The sequence below is a fragment of the Rhinatrema bivittatum genome, unplaced genomic scaffold (genome assembly GCF_901001135.1).
Source record: "Rhinatrema bivittatum unplaced genomic scaffold, aRhiBiv1.1, whole genome shotgun sequence".
NCBI lineage: Eukaryota > Metazoa > Chordata > Amphibia > Gymnophiona > Rhinatrematidae > Rhinatrema > Rhinatrema bivittatum.
The window spans coordinates 1-13,572 of NW_021820527.1; the positions used below are offsets into that span (position 1 = coordinate 1).

The 13,572-nt window shown below is 48.4% G+C and overlaps 1 long non-coding RNA gene across 1 annotated transcript; it reads left to right on the plus strand.

The window, feature by feature from the left end:
* Positions 1 to 2,463: 2,463 nt before the first annotated feature.
* LOC115081700 lies at positions 2,464 to 13,083 on the plus strand. The gene is made up of 4 exons (XR_003853859.1): positions 2,464 to 2,575; positions 11,117 to 11,122; positions 11,223 to 11,252; positions 12,688 to 13,083. It is a non-coding gene; the product is annotated as an uncharacterized LOC115081700 (long non-coding RNA).
* The last annotated feature ends 489 nt before the right edge of the window (positions 13,084 to 13,572 follow it).

Sequence of the window (13,572 nt, forward strand, 5' to 3'; positions counted from 1 at the left end):
GAGCCTCATTCAGTCTTTGCTCTTTCCTTACATCTTCCGGGGAGCTGTCATAAGAAAACCCCTCAGCCACAGCCTCTCTCCTTACATCTTCCAGGGGAGCTCTCATAAGAAAAGCCTTCAGTCCCAGCCTCTCTCCTTACATCTTCCAGGGGAACTCTCATAAGAAAACCCCTCAGTCCCAGCCTCTCTCCTTACATCTTCCAGGGGAGCTCTCATAAGAAAACCCCTCAGTCCCAGCCTCTCTCCTTATATCTTCCAGGGGAGCTCTCATAAGAAAACCCCTCAGTCCCAGCCTCTCTCCTTACATCTTCCAGGGGAGCTCTCATAAGAAAACCCCTCAGTTCCAGCCTCTCTCCTTACACCTTTCAGGAGATCTCATAAGAAAACCCCTCAGTCCCAGGCTATCTCCTTACATCTTCCAGGGGAGCTCTCATAAGAAAACCCCTCAGTCCCAGCTTCTCTCCTTACATCTTCCAGGGGAGCTCTCATAAGAAAAGCCCTCAGTCCCAGCCTCTGTCCTTACATCTTCCAGGGGAGCTCTCATAAGAAAACCCCTCAGTCCCAGCCTCTCTCCTTACATCTTCCAGGGGAGCTCTCATAAGAAAACCCCTCAGTCCCAGCCTCTCTCCTTACATCTTCCAGGGGAACTCTCATAAGAAAAACCCCTCAGTCCCAGCCTCTCTCCTTACATCTTCCAGGGGAGCTATCATAAGAAAACCCCTCAGTCCCAGCCTCTCTCCTTACATCTTCCAGGGGAGCTCTCATACAAAAGCCCTCACCCCCAGCCTCTCTCCTTACATCTTCCAGGGGAGCTCTCATAAGAAAACCCCTCAGTCCCAGCCTCTCTCCTTACACCTTTCAGGAGATCTCATAAGAAAATCCCTCAGTCCCAGGCTCTCTCCTTACATCTTCCAGGGGAGCTCTCATAAGAAAACCCCTCAGTCCCAGCCTCTCTCCTTACATCTTGCAGGGGAGCTCTCATAAGAAAACCCCTCAGTCCCTGCCTCTCTCCTGTTCCTTCCCAGGCAGCTCTGATTAGGAGCCCCCAATGCCTGCTCCTCATCAAACTGCTCCCTGCCTGTGAGAAGGAGGAAGGAGGATCCTCTTTCATTGCATGGAGTTTCTTTGCTCTATAAACAGGCAGTTGTGTCATTGCACAGATCTGAGTGTGGAATATCCTAAAGTGTATAACAGCTGCTCATGATCTGTAGGGTGGAGGTAGAAATAATCTCTGTCTTGTTTCTCCTCTAGGATGTGAAGGAAACCCTGAGCAGGTACAAGTTACTTTCTCATCTATTCTATGCGGTTGGAAATTTATATTTTTGGTGATGGAGATTGAAGGGGATAAGAGGGGTAACAAAGGATCTTATTGATTGGTGAACTGGAGGGAGAAGTGGGATTTGGTTTGGATAAGTTCCTGGAGGAAAGGTCCATAAACCATTATTAAGGTGGAGCTGTAGGAATCCCCTTCTCACTGGGATGAGCAGCTTGGAATCTCTCTACCCCTTGGGATCCTGCCAGGTACTTGATGGACCTTTGGTCTGGCCCAGTATGGCAAAGTCTTATGTTTTTGTAGAACCAGCACCAACGCAGGCCCTGAACCCTTCCCACTTGGGTAATGGCTCAGGCTGTGTAACCCAGAACCCAAACCGGGGAACAACTCCAGATAAACACTCCTACTCTCTTTAACTCTTATCCAGAATGCCAGAGCTAGAATTAATGCAGCCGCTTTTATAAGCAGCAGGGGGTGGGCGCTATTCCAGCAACCTCAGTGGAGGAGCTGTTCTGAATAGTTCACTCCTCCCTCCACTAACGTTCCCATCCTAGCTCACAGGGTTGAAGACCAGGGCATTATCAGGATGATCCCATCTGTTCCAGCTCTATCCCCTGGGGTTGAACACCTCCCAGAATAAGCCCAGTGACTCTCTTATCTGTAGTTATATCTCATTCTCTCCACCTGTCCCATGTCTGTCTCCTGGGGTTGAACCTCTCCCAGAATAATCCCAGTGACTCTCTTACCTGTAGTTATATCTCATTCTCTCCTCCTGTCCCATGTCTATCTCCTGGGGTTGAACATCTCCCAGAATAATCCCAGTGACTCTCTTACCTGTAGTTATATCTCATTCTCTCCTCCTGTCCCATGTCTATCTCCTGGGGTTGAACATCTCCCAGAATAATCCCAGTGACTCTCTTACCTGTAGTTATATCTCATTCTCTCCTCCTATCCCATCTCTATCTCCTGGGGGTGAACATCTCCCAGAATAATCCCAGTGACTCTCTTACCTGTAGTTATATCTCATTCTCTCCTCCTGTCCCATGTCTATCTCCTGGGGGTGAACATCTCCCAGAATAATCCCAGTGACTCTCTTACCTGTAGTTATATCTCATTCTCTCCTCCTGTCCCATGTCTATCTCCTGGGGTTGAACATCTCCCAGAATAATCCCAGTGACTCTCTTACCTGTAGGTATCAGAATGCAGAGTTTCCAAAACCAGAGGCTGTTTCTACTGACCTGAGATTGGATTTCCCACTGAGATACCCTCAGCAACTGAAGAAAGTGATCACAAGCTTTGGAGGTAGAAGAATCTCTCTCTTTTACTTTTGCTTTATTTGTTTGCATTAAATCATTAGCAGTCAGAATGTGGAGTTTCTCAGATGCAGATCTGCAATCTGTCTGTACAGATGAGAGATTGCTCCTCTCTTCCCCTTCCCCTTCCTCTGTTTGTGGTCCTGATCCCGTTCTCTCCTGTCTTCCCCGATCTCTTATTTATTCTTTCCCTTACATTTGCCAAAGCCTGCCCTATGCAACACATTTTAGATGTAAATCTCTGAGTTCTCTCAGTATATTCTACAGAGGGACTTGTGGAGGAAGAGAAGATAGAGAAGGGGATATGATTGGGATTTATAAATCATGAGTGGGGTGGAACGGGTAAATAGGGAACGGTTATTTACCCTCTCAGTAACAATAGGACTAGGGGACATCCATGATAGTAGCAAGCGGCAGATTTAATTCCAATCATAGGAAGTATTTTCCACTCGCAGCACAATCAAGTGATGGAATCTGTTGCAGGAGGACATGGTTAAGGGACGTAGCATGGGGGGATCAGAAGAGGATTGGAGAAGCCCCTGAAGGAAAAGTCCATAAAGAGTTATTAGCCAGGTGGACTCAGGAAAGCCGGCGCTTATCCCTGGGAGTGAGATACAAGAAATGGATCAACTATTGGGGGTCTGCCGGGTACTGGTGCCCCAGACTGGCACTGTCAGACAGGATGCTGGGCTCGATGGACCTCGTCTGACCCAGCAGGGCACTTCTTATGTTCTTATGGAAATAATAAATATCATTTACACTCTCCTACTCTCAGTTATGTATAAGGTGAAGGGAATTTGTTTTTGTTATAAAGAAATATATAGAAGTGTACAGGTCAATATTCAAAATCTGAGCCCTGCAAACCCCCTAACCCCCGCCAAGCCCCCTCCCATAGAGTAAAATGTGCCAGGGGGGATCTCAGATCCTTGCAGCCCCTCTCCCCACCCCCTCTCACAAAACCCTCCCCCTCCCCCGGGGCAGCAGAAACCCTGCTGGGGGTGAGGGAACCTCTTATATGCTTACGGTGCTTCCAGGACTTTTCTGCTACGACGAGCGCTGGAAGCGTAAGCAGCCCTCAGATTTAGGGAAGTAGATTCAGAGGAACATTTATCCCACTAATCATACAGCACAAGTTATCCCGCTAACTTTACATGATAAAATGTCCAGTAACCTGCCTGCTGAATATGACCCCCATGTAATATTTAACTTTATATATAGATAAGTCCTCACTTTACTGTGAATATTGTGTTTTACCAACAGAGAGAGCAGCTCAGTCCATCTGTCACTCACTTCCTACTGAATATGACCCCCATGTAATATTTAACTTTATATACAGATAAGTCATCCCTTTACTGTGAATATTGTGTTTTACCAACAGAGAGAGCAGCTCAGTCCATCTGTCACTCACTTCCTACTGAATATGACCCCATGTAATATTTAACTTTATATACAGATAAGTCATCACTTTACTGTGAATATTGTGTTTTACCAACAGAGAGAGCAGCTCAGTCCATCTGTCACTCACTTCCTACTGAATATGACCCCATGTAATATTTAACTTTATATACAGATAAGTCCTCACTTTACTGTGAATATTGTGTTTTACCAACAGAGAGAGCAGCTCAGTCCATCTGTCACTCACTTCCTACTGAATATGACCCCATGTAATATTTAACTTTATATACAGATAAGTCCTCACTTTACTGTGAATATTGTGTTTTACCAACATAGAGAGCAGCTCAGTCCATCTGTCACTCACTTCCTACTGAATATGACCCCCATGTAATATTTAACTTTATATACAGATAAGTCCTCACTTTACTGTGAATATTGTGTTTTACCAACAGAGAGAGCAGCTCAGTCCATCTGTCACTCACTTCCTACTGAATATGACCCCCATGTAATATTTAACTTTATATACAGATAAGTCATCACTTTACTGTGAATATTGTGTTTTACCATCAGAGAGAGCAGCTCAGTCCATCTGTCACTCACTTCCTACTGAATATGACCCCCATGTAATATTTAACTTTATATACAGATAAGTCCTCACTTTACTGTGATTATTGTGTTTTACCAACAGAGAGAGCAGCTCAGTCCATCTGTCCCTCACTTCCTACTGAATATGACCCCCATGTAATATTTAACTTTATATACAGATAAGTCTTCACTTTACTGTGAATATTGTGTTTTACCAACAGAGAGAGCAGCTCAGTCCATCTGTCCCTCACTTCCTACTGAATATGACCCCCATGTAATATTTAACTTTATATAGAGATAAGTCATCACTTTACTGTGAATATTGTGTTTTACCAACAGAGAGAGCAGCTCAGTCCATCTGTCACTCACCTCCTCCTGAATATGACCCCCATGTAATATTTAACTTTATATACAGATAAGTCCTCTTTTTACTGTGAATATTGTGTTTTACCAACAGAGAGAGCAGCTCAGTCCATCTGTCACTCACTTCCTACTGAATATGACCCCCATGTAATATTTAACTTTATATACAGATAAGTCCTCACTTTACTGTGAATATTGTTTTACCAACAGAGAGAGCAGCTCAGTCCATCTGTCACTCACTTCCTACTGAATATGACCCCCATGTAATATTTAACTTTATATACAGATAAGTCCTCACTTTACTGTGAATATTGTGTTTTACCAACAGAGAGAGCAGCTCAGTCCATCTGTCACTCAGATCCTTTCCACTCCCCCTGTGGTCTGTCCATGATCGCCCCCAACCCCCTTCCTCCTCAGCAGGTTTTGCTGCAAAAAATGCATGTGAATATTTGGAAATTCATCTAACTGTGTACTCTTCCTCCTCTGACCTGAACATCCAGCTCCCTACCATGAGAATGCTCCATTTAACATATTAACAACCCCCAGAAATGCCTCCATGCACTGCATTCATCTTTAGCACCCTCCCCCAAGAACATCTCCACTCACTGCATGCATCTTTAGCATCCTCTTCCCGGGAATGTCTCCACTCACTGCATGCATCTTTAGTACCCTCCCCCAGGAACATCTCCACTCACTGCATGCATATTTAGCACCCTCCCCCCAGGAACATCTCCACTCACTGCATGCATCTTTAGCACCCTCCCCCAGGAACATCTCCACTCACTGCATGCATATTTAGCACCCTCCCCCCAGGAACATCTCCACTCACTGCATGCATCTTTAGTACCCTCCCCCCGGGAACATCTCCACTCACTGCATGCATCTTTAGCACCCTCCCCCCGGGAATATCTCCACTCACTGCATGCATCTTTAGCACCCTCCCCCTTGGAACATCTCCACTCACTGCATGAATCTTTAGCACCCCCCCAGGGAACATCTCCACTCACTGCAGGCATCTTTAGCACCCTCCCCCCGGAAACATCTCCACTCACTGCATGCATCTTTAGCAACCTCCCCCCGGGAACATCTGCACTCACTGCATGCATCTTTAGGACCCTCCCCAGGAACATCTCCACTCACTGCATGCATCTTTAGCATCCTCCCCCTGGGGACATCTCCACTCACTGCATGCATATTTAGCACCCTCCCCCCCGGAAACATCACCAGTCACTGCATGCCTCTTTAGCATCCTCTCCCCAGGAACATCTCCACTCACTGCATGCATCTTTAGAACCCTCCCCCCCGGAAACATCTCCACTCACTGCATGCATCTTTAGCACCCTCCCCCCGGTAACATCTCCACTCACTGCATGCATCTTTAGGACCCTCCCCAGGAACATCTCCACTCACTGCATGCATCTTTAGGACCCTCCCAAGGAACATCTCCACTCACTGCATGCATCTTTAGCACCCTCCCCCAGGAACCTCTCCATTGACTGATGCATCTTTAGCACTCTCCCCCCGAGAACATCTCCACTCACTGCATGCATCTTTAGCACCCTCCCCCCGGGAACATCTCCACTCACTGCATGCATCTTTTCCACCCTCCCCCCAGGAATATCTCCACTCACTGCATACATCTTTAGCATCCTCCCCCCGGGAACATCTCTACTCACTGTATGCATCTTTAGCACCCTCCCACCGGGAACATCCCCACTGACTGATGCATCTTTAGCACTCTCCCCCCGAGAACATCTCCACTCACTGCATGCATCTTTAGCACCCTCCCCCCGGGAACATCTCCACTCACTGCATGCATCTTTACCACCCTCCCCCCGGGAATATCTCCACTCACTGCATGTATCGTTACCACCCTCCCCCCGGGAACATCTCCACTCACTGCATGCATCTTTAGCACCCTCCCCCCTGGAACATCTCCACTCACTGCATGCATCTTTAGCACCCCCACCCCCAGGGAACATCTCCACTCACTGCAGGCATCTTTAGCACCCTCCCCCCGGAAACATCTCCACTCACTGCATGCATCTTTAGCATCCTCTCCCCGGGGACATCTCCACTCACTGCATGCATCTTTAGCATCCTCCCCCCAGAAACATCTCCACTCACTGCATGCATCTTTAGCACCCCCCCCCCCCCCAAGAAACATCTCTACTCAATGCATGAATCTTTAGCACCCTCCCCTGGAACATCTCCACTCACTGCATGCATCTTTAGCATCCTCCCCCCGGGGACATCTCCACTCACTGCATGCATCTTTAGCACCCTCCCCCAGGGAACATCTCCACTCACTGCGTGCATCTTTAGCACCCTCCCCCTGGGAACAACTCCACTCACTGCATGCATCTTTAGCACCCTCCCCCCGGGAACATCTCCATTCACTGCATGCATCTTTAGCACCCTCCCCCTGGGAACAACTCCACTCACTGCATACATCTTTAGCATCCTCCCCCCGGGAACATCTCCACTCACTGTATGCATCTTTAGCACCCTCCCCCCGGGAAGATCTCCACTGACTGATGCATCTTTAGCACTCTCCCCCCGAGAACATCTCCACTCACTGCATGCATCTTTAGCACCCTCCCCCCGGGAACATCTCCACTCACTGCATGCATCTTTACCACCCTCTCCCCGGGAATATCTCCACTCACTGCATGTATCGTTACCACCCTCCCCCCGGGAACATATCCACTCACTGCATGCATCTTTAGCACCCTCCCCCCTGGAACATCTCCACTCACTGCATGCATCTTTACCACCCTCCCCCCGGGAATATCTCCACTCACTGCATATATCGTTACCACCCTCCTCCCGGGAACATCTCCACTAACTGCATGCATCTTTAGCACACTCCCCCAGGAACATGTCCACTCACTGCATGCATATTTAGCATCTTACCCCCAGGAACATGTCCACTCACTTCATGCATCTTTAGCACCCTCCCCCCAGAAACATCTCCACTCACTGCATGCATCTTTAGCACCCCCCCCAAGAAACATCTCTACTCAATGCATGAATCTATAGCACCCTCCCCCAGGAACATCTCCACTCACTGCATGCATATTTAGCACCTTACCCCCAGGAACATCTCCACTCACTGTATGCATCTTTAGCACCCTCTCCCCAGGAACATCTCCACTCACTGCATGCATCTTTAGCATCCTCCCCCAGGGAACATCTCCACTCACTGCCTGCATCTTCATCACCCTCTCCTGGGAACATCTCCACTCACTGCATGCATCTTTAGCACCCTCCCCCAGGGAACATCTCTACTCACTGCATGCATCTTTAGCACCCTCCCCCTGGTAACATCTTCACTCACTGCATGCATCTTTAGCACCGTCCCCCCGGGAACTTCTCCATTCACTGCTCGCATCTGTAGCACCCTCCCCCCGGGAACATCTCCAGTCACTGCATGCATCTTTAACATCCTCCCCCAGGGAACATTTCTACTCACTGCATGCATCTTTAGCATCCTCTTCCCGGGAACAGCTCCACTCACTGCATGCATCTTTAGCACCCTCCCCAAGGGAACATCTCCACTCACTGCATGCATCTTTACCACCCTCCCCCCGGGAATATCTCCACTCACTGCATGCATCTTTAACATCCTCCTCCAGGGAACATCTCAACTCACTGCATGAATCTTTAGCACCCCCCCCCCCCGGGAACATCTTCACTCACTGCATGCATCCTTAGCACCCTCCACCCTGGGAACATCTCCATTCACTGCATGCATCTTTAGCACCCTCCCCAAGGGAACATCTGAACTCACTGCATGCATCTTTACCACCCTCCCCCTGGGAACTTCTCCACTCACTGCATGCATCTTTACCACTCTCACCCAGGGAACATCTCCACTCACTGCATGCATCTTTACCACTCTCACCCAGGAAAATCTCCACTCACTGCATGCATCCTTAGCACCCTCCCCCAGGGAACATCTCTACTCACTGCATGCATCTTTAGGATTGTCCCTCAGGGAACATCTCCACTCACTGCATGTATATTTAGCATCCTATCCCCGGGAACATCTCCACTCACTGCATGCATCTTTAGCACCCTCCTCCTGGGAACATCTTCACTCACTGCTTGCATCTTTAGCACCCTCCCCCCGGGAACATCTCCACTCACTGCATGCATCTTTAGCACCCTCCCCCTGGGAACATCTCCACTCACTGCATGCATCTTTAGCACCCTCCCCCGGGAACATCCCCACTCACTGCATGCATCTTTAGCACCTTCCCCTGGGAACATCTCCACTCACTGCAAGCATCTTTAGCACCCTCCCCCCGGGAACATCGCCACTCACTGCATGCATCTTTAGCAACCTCCTCGGGAACATCTCCACTCACTGCATGCATCTTTAGCAACCTCCCCGGGAACATCTGCACTCGCTGCATGCATCTTTACCACCCTCCCCCCAGAAATATCTCCACTCACTGCATGCATCTTTAGCACCCTCCCCCCGGGAACATCTCCACTCACTGCATGCATCTTTAGCAACCTCCCCGGGAACATCTCCACTCGCTGCATGCATCTTTACCACCCTCCCCCCAGAAACATCTCCACTCACTGCATGCATCTTTAGCACCCTCCCCCCAGAAACATCTCCACTCACTGCATGCATCTTTAGCACCCTCCCCCTGGGAACATCTCCACTCACTGCATGCATCTTTAGCACCCTCCCCCTGGGAACATCTCCATTCACTGCATGCATCTTTAGCACCCTCCCCCCAGCAATGCTTCCAGTCAATGTGTGCTACTTTATTACCCACACCCTGGGAACACCTTCACTCAACAGGTGCACCTTTAACACCTCTTCCTGGAAACCTCTCTACTCAGCCCTTGTTCCTTCAGCCATATTCAGGGGACACAATTAATGATTTTTTACCACTAGAAATGTCTTTGATAATTACCTTGAGAAGTCCCAACAATTTTATCCTGATTGTATCCTCAGCATCAGCCTTAGAACAGGAGACAAAATGCAGATAAGTGCAAGGTGATGCATATAGGGAAAAATAACCCGTGCTATAGTTACACAATGTTAGGTTCCATATTAGGTGCTACAACCCAAGAAAGAGATCTAGGTGTCATAGTGGATAACACATTGAAATCGTCGGCTCAGTGTGCTGCGGCAGTCAAAAAAGCAAACAGAATGTTGGGAATTATTAGAAAGGGAATGGTTAATAGAACGGAAAATGTCATAATGCCTCTGTATCGCTCCATGGTGAGACCGCACCTTGAATACTGTGTACAATTCTGGTCGCCGCATCTCAAAAAAGATATAATTGCGATGGAGAAGGTACAGAGAAGGGCAACCAAAATGATAAGGAGAATGGAACAGCTCCCCTATGAGGAAAGACTAAAGAGGTTAGGACTTTTCAGCTTGGAGAAGAGACGACTGAGGGGGGATATGATAGAGGTGTTTAAAATCATGAGAGGTCTAGAACGGGTAGATGTGAATAGGTTATTTACTCTTTCGGATAATAGATTAGGGGGCACTCCATGAAGTTAGCATGGGGCATATTTAAAACTAATCGGAGAAAGTTCTTTTTTACTCAACGCACAATTAAACTCTGGAATTTGTTGCCAGAGGATGTGGTTAGTGCATTTAGTATAGCTGTGTTTAAAAAAGGATTGGATAAGTTCTTGGAGGAGAAGTCCATTACCTGCTTTTAAGTTCACTTAGAGAATAGCCACTGCCATTAGCAATGGTTACATGGAATAGACTTAGTTTTTGGGTACTTGCCAGGTTCTTATGGCCTGGATTGGCCACTGTTGGAAACAGGATGCTGGGCTTGATGGACCCTTGGTCTGACCCAGTATGGCATTTTCTTATGTTCTTAGAATTAGTTTTGAAACAACTTCCTGGCTCAGAAATCAGTAAAATCCCAAAGAGGAACCTCTGACAATTCTGAATTATCTGTCAAATAACAATAAGAAGACAGCGTGAATTTGTCTGGGATTTCTGTGATACGTCTGATGAACATAAAAACAGAGAATTATCATTTGTATAAATATCTGTTTATGATTCTATTCTAGCGCATATAAAATGCCAAGTTCTTTCTTTATAACAGAGGAAATGTCACAAGTTCTCTGATGGACGTTTTATAAACTGGAAGCTCTAACATTTCTCTATTTCTTACTGTTTCTTTCCCCCCTGCAGGACTGGGTAAGTTTTATTCACAGTCTGATAAATATATTTCTGCCTGGCACTGTATTTATTTCTCTTCTCTGACCTCTGATCTGTGTTTCTCTTTGTTTTAATTCAGAGTGGTGGATGGGATGTGGCAGATATGCAGGTAACTGCCTCTGATATAACTAATTATACAAATGATCCCGGCTATGAATGAGAGCTGCTACAGGGTCTCCTCCAGCCTCAGCCTTCCCCTCCCTTTCCCCCTCTCAGCTGTGAAGCTGCTGCCCCTACAGCCTCCTGAGCTCCCCTGGCTCTTTCTCCATCACTATCACCGTCCCTCCATTCCCTGCCCCTCACCCACCTTCTGTCTGCAATCATCCTCCCTCTCCTCCCTCTCCCCCTCTGCATCCCCCTGCCCTCTCCCCTTCCCCTCTCAGCTGTGAAGCAGCCTCCTGAGCTCCCCTGGCTCTTCCTCCATCACTATCACCGTCCCTCCATCCCCCATCCCTCACTCCCCTTCAAACTGAAATCATCCTCCCTCACCTCCCCCTCCACCTCTGCATCCCACAGCCCTCTCCCCTCCCCCTTCCCAGCTGTGAATCTGCCCCCCTGCAGCCTTCCCTCTCCTCTGCCCCTTGCTCTGTGCTGGCCCCGCTCTTTCCACTCTCTGCCTCTCCTTCCCGCCTGCGTGGCCGGTGCAGCTTCTCCCAGTGCAGACCCCAGTGCCAGCCCCGCTCCCTCCTGCCGCACGGGGCAATTACTGCACTTCCTGCCGCAGGAGCGCATGCAGGGAGTGACACAGACCCCGCCCCTTATACTAAGGACTGCCCCTGCCTTTATTGAGGGGGGGTGTCATGGGGAGAGGGGGTTTCAGTGGAAAGGAAATAGAAATGGGAAGAGGAGGCCAATGGGGCTGTGAATTATAGGAATATATATTATATATATATATAATTATTATTATTTAACTGCTTTTATATACCGGCATTGGTCAGAAACATCATGCCGGTTCACATTTTAACAAAAGGTGTGGAAAATACAGTGTAACAAGGGAAAGGGAAAAAACAGGATAACAAAACCAAAGACAGTCTATGAAGATACAGATCTAAAAAACTGAGTTAAGGTTGCAGAATTCAACCATAGGTGAAACGAACAGGCTTAAAAATAAAACAATTGCAGTAATCGACAAAGCTTACGAGGGCTGTACATATAATCAAATTTACCGTAAGCAACAGTGGATAATCAGGGGGCAACATTCCAATGCAACAGTACATAAGGGAACATTGCATAAAATAAATTAGAAACTCCCTGTCACTGATGATGTCAGGGGAATCAGTCCAATGGGAGATACTGGAGAGCAGCCGGCCAATAGGATCACTGGTATGATGAGCCCTGTCCGTGAGTGACAGCCAATAACAGAGCATTTCTCATAGACTAAGGAACTGACTCAGAGAGCAGCCAATGAGGTTTAGGGGTGGGAGAGTGAGGAGCCAATGAGAGTTAGAGCTGGGGAGTATAGGGAAGCAATGGGGGTTAGAGGTGTGTGAGGAGCCATTGAGGAGTGTGTGCTCATGTTTATTAATGTCTCCTCCTCTCTGCAGTGCCTGTGACTCTGGATCCTGAAACTGCGAATCCCTGGCTCCTCCTGTCTGAGGATGGGAAAAGGGTCAGAGGTGGGAGAGAGAAGGCAGAGCTCCTCCCCCAGTCCCCGGAGATTTGATTATACATTCCTGTGTGCTGGGGCGCGAGGGCTTCACCTCAGGGAGACATTACTGGGAGGTGGGGGTGGAGATGGAGGAGGGGAGTGAATGTCTGCTGGGGGTGTGCAGAGACCCTGTGAGGAGGAAGGGGGAGATCTCACCAACACCGGAGGGGGGATACTGGGGAGTGAGGCTGTGCCCTGGAGGTAAATGCTGGGCCCTCACCTCCCCCAGGACCGAGCTCCCCCCTGAGTGAGAGACCCCGGGGCAGTGGGGATTCTCCTGGACTATGAGGCAGGGGAAGTTTCATTTTACAATGCAGAGAATAAATCTCATCTCTACACCTTCTCCCACACCCTCACTGGCCTCTCTCCTGCCTTTCTTCTGTACTTATAAAGCAGCTCTGAGGATCCTCCCAGTGCCAGGCTGGGAGTGAGAGCCCACCGGGCAGTGGGGATTCTCCTGGACTATGAGGCAGGGGAAGTTTCATTTTACAATGCAGAGAATAAATCTCATCTCTGCACCTTCTCCCACACACCCTCACTGGCTCTCTCCTGCCTTTCTTCTGTACTTATAAAGCAGCTCTGAGGATCCTCCCAGTGCCAGGCTTGGGAGTGAGAGCCCCCGGGCAGTGGGGATTCTCCTGGACTTTGAGGGAGGGGAAGTTTTCATTTTACAATGCAGAGAATAAATCTCATCTCTACACCTTCTCCCACACCCTCACTGGCAATCTCCTGCCTTTCTTCTGTACTTATAAAGCAGCTCTGAGGATGCACCCAGTGCCAG